The sequence below is a fragment of the Macaca mulatta genome, chromosome 15, assembly GCF_049350105.2.
Source record: "Macaca mulatta isolate MMU2019108-1 chromosome 15, T2T-MMU8v2.0, whole genome shotgun sequence".
NCBI classification, from domain to species: Eukaryota; Metazoa; Chordata; class Mammalia; order Primates; family Cercopithecidae; genus Macaca; species Macaca mulatta.
In genome coordinates this window covers 12,284,034-12,291,399 of record NC_133420.1, presented here as the reverse complement: position 1 = coordinate 12,291,399, position 7,366 = coordinate 12,284,034, and the positions used below count along the sequence as shown (strand labels likewise).

General features: G+C 47.2%; 1 long non-coding RNA gene across 1 annotated transcript; it reads right to left on the bottom strand.

The window, feature by feature from the left end:
- Positions 1 to 321: 321 nt before the first annotated feature.
- On the bottom strand, positions 322 to 6,603 carry LOC144334840 (uncharacterized). Its single transcript, XR_013405082.1, has 2 exons — positions 6,478 to 6,603; positions 322 to 4,285 (listed from the first exon to the last, which is right to left on the bottom strand). It is a non-coding gene; the product is annotated as an uncharacterized LOC144334840 (long non-coding RNA).
- Positions 6,604 to 7,366: the final 763 nt, after the last annotated feature.

Below are 7,366 nucleotides of genomic sequence, written 5' to 3'. Positions count from 1 at the left end.
CTGTAGCTTGCAGTTGGAGGGGGATATAGGACGTTGTTGTTCAAAGCATCAAAGTGTTGGTGGCACAGATCATTGAGAACTGATCAGCACTGAACCATGTGCGAAGTGCTCCAGGGGTGTTCACGGAAGGACTCACCTTGCACGGGGCATGAAATCGAAGGTTCAGATTCCCCTAAGACATTAGTGGCTTGATTTGCAGAGTTCAAGTTGCACCACATTGCTGATGTGCATGTGGCAGGTGGCCCGGAAGTTGGTTCTGAGGGTCCTCCCCAAATCTAAATGGCAGATGTTACACCCCTAAGTACAACTTGCACATTAACGTTAAAGCAGTTGAAATATTGATGTTTCAGCTATGAAATTGGACATAGTGCTGCACCAGGAAAAATCACGGTCAAGGTTTCAGTCCCATGAGACTGCCCCCGCTTCGCCAATGGCAAGTTTCAGGCCTCCCTTGCTTCTGACTGACCACCTAAAAATCGGGGTTGCCCTGTCCTTCTACTTAAGGTCAGTAAGTTGCCAGACTGGCTCATGGCACCCAGGGCAACACCTTTACCTACTCTCACCAGTTCGTTATGAAGGACCTGTGAACAGCCAGATGAAGAGGTACATTGCTCCAGGCCTGGTGGGCGGGGGCGGGTTCCAAGTGCAAGGGCTTCTGTCCCTGGAGTGTGGGAATGCTGCCCTCCCAGAATGTCAAGGTTTTCTCCAACCTGCAAGCTCTCCAAGCCCCACGCTCTCCAACCCCACCATTTAGGGTTTTCTAGAGGTGTCACTGTAGACATGGTTGATGACATCTTTGGCTAGTGGGGACTGACTCATCTCCAGCCCTCTCCCTCCAGGTCAGAGGTTGGCTTGGAGACTGACAGCTCCAGCCCTCTAGTCTTGCCTTGGTCTTCCTGAACCCCAGACCCACCCTGAAACTGCCTAGGGGCCACCAGCTCCCAGGCCTGTCCCGACTACACAAAGGCACTCTGACCACTCGAAAGATTCCAAGGGTCTTAGACGCTCTGTGCCCAGAACCAGCTGAAGACCAAATAGCTACGTCTCCTTGGATGGCACAATCACAAGCTCTCATCAGCTGACGGTCCGGGGCAGGTGTGCTGAGAGAGCTTTGCTATGGCCCTGTTGCTGGCAATCTGTTTTCAATCCTTGCTGGGCCAACAGACGCTCTCTGGTCATTCCCCAAGCTGATTGCATTTAGTCTTTTCCGTTTGATTCCACTGTTCTGGCCCAGTTCTTCTGAAGCGTCTTTCAACATCATTGCCTCACCTGGGCGCTGAGATCCTGTGACCCTCACCCAGCAGGAGATACGGATGCCAGGATCCGGCTACCCTACCTACAGTTGGATTGTGAAGAAGCCGGCCATAAGCCTTCCCTTCCTGGGTCTCTTTAATGCCAGAAATGGGATGTTTTAGAGTTTATTATTTTAATTTCATTTTAGGTCGATACGAGCGACATACAAATTGGAGTTGGGCAGTTCACTGGCCAGGCACCTGACTCTTCTGGATAAAAAGAGTCTGGGTAAGTCTGGATAAGAAACAGGCCCCAGGCCACACTGCCAGGACACAGAAGGGCAGCCCCTGAACCCACAAGGTCGTGACAGAAAACCCCAGCTCCTGCAACCGCAGGAATTCCACAGATTTTCACTTAGAAGAAAATGCCACCCAGGAGTACCCACCCCGATTTTCTCAAAAGTGGTTTTGCAGAGGCTCAGAAGAAAAGTCAGGACACAGGGCGCCAGCCAGCCCCATCTTCCCAAAGTCACTTGCCCCGGGGCCACCCACCTGCAATCAAACTGTTAGAGATGGCTTTTTATTCTCAGCTATTACCAGAGCAAATATTCCTGGAGAAGCACGCATTCGAGTAGGGTGTCTCTTTCCAGAGGTCCTGGAGAGGGAGGCTTCAGCAAGTCACTGGCCAGGGACCCTGGGAACTTCATGGTTCGGGGGCTGGAGGATAGAGGGGGCAGAACCCTAATGGTGGGTGAGTTGAGAATGGAAGAGCTTTCTTCACCTCAGTCTCCTGGGGTCTTTCCCTTCAGGAACTGAAGAGGTGAGGAGGGCTGTGCAGTCTCAGACAGGTGCTACCTGGCTTCAAAAGATGACGCATCTGTCCCCAGAGCTGGGGAGCCACCAGCCCAACCCACCCTGTAATAACTGAAGTCCTTTGTCCCCACCTAGAGCCAGTCCGGGGGTCGGGTGCACACTGTACTTGACCAACACATGCCATACAGGAAGTGCTGATGTCACTTTCCTACTTCAACTGCCCCCTCCCCAGAGTACACCTTCGGGACATTGGAAAAAAGACACCCCTTAATGTACCCCCAAGCCCTCTGCTCTCCATGAACCTCCTGAGGGCGACTGCAGCATGGCGAGCAGGGAGCCCCGGGCTTCTTGATAAAAGTGTAAAATGAAGCTCTGTCTGAAAGGACACCCATCTGTTAGATTTGGAAAACATCTAAAGGCCGTTTGCTTTTCACAATGAGTAGACTCTTAGGAATGTATTCCAAGGAAAGGCAGAAGATATAGAGAAACAAATTCAACAAGAATATTCTTTGGAGTAATAGCAAGGGACGGAGGGATGGAGAGAGAAGTAGAGAGGAAAAGGCGAACAGAGGAACCGGGAGACGGGACAGACACAGACAAGAGAAAGAGAAACAGAAAGAGTGACAGAGGCAGAGAGAGCACCTAGCTCGTTTTCAACTTGACCTCCTGGAAGAATCTAGCAGGATCGTAGAATCCTCAGCACATCCTTGTACTGGGGCAGCCAAGTTTCAAGCCAAAGTTTCCCAAACTACAAGGTAACAAATACTAAGACTGGAGAAGCTGTGCACGTTCCTTTCCAGCTCCTTTTTGCAGCATCAGCAGAATGGGGCAGGTTGCTGCGTTCATTCTAAAAATCAAAACTGCAAGAGGACTCAGCTGTGGAGATGGGGGTGGGAGGGCAGATGTTCTCTTGCTCACTGAGCTCACACCCCGGAGACGGCCAGCACCTAACGCTGCCTCCACAGGTTCCATGGAGGACACGGGAGAGTCTACGGCCATGTGAAGAGCAGATTCACATTTCTGTGGCTCCCTCCGGGGGGAGCTAAGAGCTGTATCCCAGGAGTCCTCCTCGCTCCCGTTGATCCTGCTGCCCTAGCCGTTAGCATCTCTGCCAATCTTCATGAAAGAGCCTGTTGCACCGCAGTCCAGCAGGGCCACAATATTCAAAATGAAAATTGTAATGATCACTCTTCTGACTGCAAAATCCCAAGTCAGAGAACTTCTCTCACTAAAGCCGGGCGGGGCGGGGGGAGCTGGACAGAGAAGCCGCCCTGGCTGTGGGGTGCTAAAAACTGTGACACCGCCTGGCACCAGCGAGGAGGGACTCACGCTCGACCCCAGAGGGAAGAATAACAAGGGGCCACCGCGGGTCTCCCCCAAGCTTCCAGCTGTCAGGAAATCTTGTCCAATAACCCACCTTACCATGCCACCTGCTCACCTGCATTCTGTAGAAGTAGTAATGTATCATTCACGTCCCAGCAGGCCAAGTGGGCAGGAAAATGGGGCCAAAAAGTAGAAAACCATGACCGTAGAAGGCAACGTCACGTGACTGAGGTTTCTGGGTTGTGCGTCCTTGTGGTGATAAACACAGTCCTAACTGAGCTGAACACCAGAATGAAAACGAACCGTCCTCCGTGCTGAAGTCGGAAGAGGTGTGCTTGGCTATCCGCAGTGCCTGCCTGTTTGGGCGGTGATTACTGCAGGTCACACGTGCTGTACAGGAGGAGGGCAGGGAACTCTGGAGCCAGGCTGGCCGGGTGCAAGTCCCAGCTCCGTGGCCAGCTCTGTGATCTGGGACAATTCGCCTATGTCCTCTGCCTCTTGATTTCCTCCTCTGTAATGGGGGTAATAGTCACATCTATCTGAAAGGGCTATGTGAGAATTAAAGGACCTTGTCAATGTAAGGGGCTGAGAACAGTATCTGTTCTTGGTGAGCAGAAGGATGACCAGGAGGTGACCAGCAAAATACCCCTTTCGAAGCCTCAATACTATTCCATAGTGAGCAAAGACATAGCTCCTCTACGGACGAAGCCATTAATAGTCGATCCTGGCAGGCAGAGTGCAGATTCCTTCGAATCAGAAATTTGAACTCTGGCCAACGACTGCTGTACTGATTGAGTAAATCTTAGGATTTGTTAAGGGTAAAGTAGTCTACAAAAACAGTCTGAAGGAGTTTGAGAGGGTGTGGACTCAGCTGCAACCCCTCCTCCCAAGGCCGTTGGTCAACATCATCTCCAGCCCTGTGGAAAGACAGAAGCAGTGAAGAAAATGTCGGACAAACCTTTGGTGTGTTTGTACACTTCTCCCAGAAATCCTAAATGCTTTGCATGTTTCAGCTAATAATTCCTTAAAATGGATTATGCTGACCATTTTATAACCTACTTCACTGCTCTCCTGTCTAAATCCATCCCTTTGTGACAAATGTTTTACACTTGGCTCATTTTTTCAATTGTGTTTGCTGTCTTACCCCCATGTAAAGGATAAACGTGCATGCTTATGTTGATTTGACTGAGACAGCTAATGCTAAATATGTCTCTGTTCCTTGAATGTTGACTTGTGATGGTGTCATTTAAGTCTCTTACTTTTTCCCCTTGAGTCAGCAAAATATTCCATGTTACTTTGAGCAAAACTTGCTCACTAGTGTTATGGAGGGTATAAAAGCAAATGGAATAAGTTTCCTGCCTTCAGGAGGATTGAAATCTCAAAGTCGGTATGACAGCAAGGATGGGAGTCAGCTCAGTTTGCAGCTTTTAAAACATGTTGGAATCTTTCCTCTGCCACTTTTGATGGTGAGACCCTGAACCAATCACTTCCACAAGCATCAGGCTCTCCATCTATGACATGGAAGTAAAAAGAGCAATCTTGACAAAATTGTGATGACTACAGACGTGTACCTAACCTCTTATTTACCGCCTCCTGATAGAAGATATTGTAACTCATCCCATTTGAGAGCTGGTGGTGATCACCCCATCCTGTGAGATTCAAGTATAATAATTATCTGGAATCCCCCATCTTCAGATGAGAAGACCCAGCAGCCCTGACAATGTCTTCTGGAAACTGGATTTTGTTTGAAGGGTGAACTGACTTCAAGTTTCTATTTTCACGTATTGTCCTTCCTACGTGCCTCCTGGGGTTTTTCCCTTCCTCCCAATCTACATTAACCTGATGATAACAGCCAGCTATGTTTTCTAGAATTCCCCTAAATTGACTCATACCAAATACTGAATACAGTAGATTGGGAGGGTTCATTAAATCACGATAGAGCAACCTAAAGAAGGAAAGTAGACACCTTTGTTCTTAAAGGGTCTTCAGCCATCCCACCCTGGAGAAGGTTGCTGATTGCCTCTTCTCCTCAGGCAGTCTTGTTACTATGCATCACTTTTTTTTTTTTTTTTTTTTTGAGATGAAGTCTCACTGTCACTCAGGCTGGAGTGCAGTGTCATGATCTTGGCTCACTGCAAGCTCCATCTCCCAGGTTCAAGTGATTCTCCTGCCTCAGCCTCCCGAGTAGCTGGACTACAGGTATGTGCCACCACAGCCAGCTCATTTTTGTATTTTTGGAAGAGACAGGTTTCACAATATTGGTCAGACTGGTCTTGAACTCTTGACCTCGTGATCCATCCACGTTGGCTTCCCAAAGTGCTAGGATTACAGGCGTGAGTCACCACACCCGGCCTGTATCACTTTTTATGCCTCGTCTTCATCCTTACAGCTTCTCCTTCCTAGGGGCCTCAACTCCCAACCCCGGAGTAAGGGTCACAACTGTCCATCTTCATGCAACACAGCTTACTTCCCCTTCTTCTCCTCCCCACCATGCCCTATGGGTTGCTTTTCTACAACCAGAATGGAGCCCCAGAGAGATCTGCTAAACTAAGACAGTTCTCAGCCCTGAGAGAAAAATCTACTTCCCAGTTCTCAGTCCCGCTAAACTATTGTTAAGATAAAGAAGGACCATGATTAATCCTATTGGCTAAGAGAAGAACGTTCTCCAGGTTGCCGTAGGATAAGAGAAGAGGTGACAGAATCTGCAGCCATTTGGTAGAATATGTGATATGTGAATCATTCTGAGGAATACGTTAAAATTCTGTAGTCATATCTTGGAAAATGGTATTTCCAGCAGAGGGAATAATGTAACAAAAAACCCAGGCAGAAAACAAATGAGTGTGTGTGGAGAACAAGAATAATGTGTTGTGAATGAAGGATTCCGTGTCATGAGTGAGAAATGGCTGACCCAAAGTAGGGAGATGCAGATAGGAAAATACCACGGGAAGACTGAACATCGCATCAAGTGATTTAGGTGATTCTGCCTGCAGTGCAAATATTTTGGGCTCTGAAGTGAAGTCATCAAAAGGTATACGTCTGTAATGGAGGATTGGTCTAGATAGCCTCTCAGATCCCACTTGGCTTTGAGATCCTTGATTCTGGGTCACACCTGCGGGTCTGGAGGGCAGTTCTTCAGGGTCATGAAGGAAGGATTCCAGGAGGCTGAAACACGAAGGACATTCAGGTGACCACATCAAGAAATCGAGTGGGGTAACAAGAACCTGAACTAAAAGGAATGCAGTGTAAATATGAAGGAGAAAGAGGAAATGGGAAACTGATTAGAAACGATAAGTAGAGAAAAAGGGGAATATGTGATCCCAAGGTTTAGAACAGTATTTGTAAGTTATAGTCCCATAACTTCTTGCATAAACAGTATCTATGAGAGTCATTTTAAAAAGAAGAGCAAACTTCCAAGTTCCACTGAAAGACACCAGCATCTCTGTGGAGTGAATTGGGGAAAGAGAATGAAGAGGTCTGTTCAACTTTTAGACACGCAAAATGTGAATTGAATTGCATGAGTGACATCAACAATGTGAAGATATTTAGCAGGAGCTCTTTTTTCTCTTTTTGGCCTATGGTATTTAATCCTTCTATCATCATTATCGTCCTTTCTCTAATTTAGTGTCTTTGAACCTTTATTCAAAAATCCACTACGTATATGTAACATGTTTGTGAGATTATTACTAGACCCTCTAGGAGGTTTCATTAACCCAGTTTTCTCTTATTATACCAATACCACACTATCTTGATAGTTCAGGTAAGTCCTCCACCTTTTTTTCCAAGTTGTCTTAGCTCTTTTGGGTTCTTTAAATTTCCAGACACATTTTGGAATCCGCTAGTTCATTTCTACTGAAAAATAAAATAAAAAAGTAAAATAAAATCATGCTGGGATTTTGATTGGAATTGCATTAAACCTCTGATCCACAAGGGCAGAACTGACATCTTAACAATATTGAGCCTGCTGATCCATGAACTTAGTATATAATTTCATTTATTTA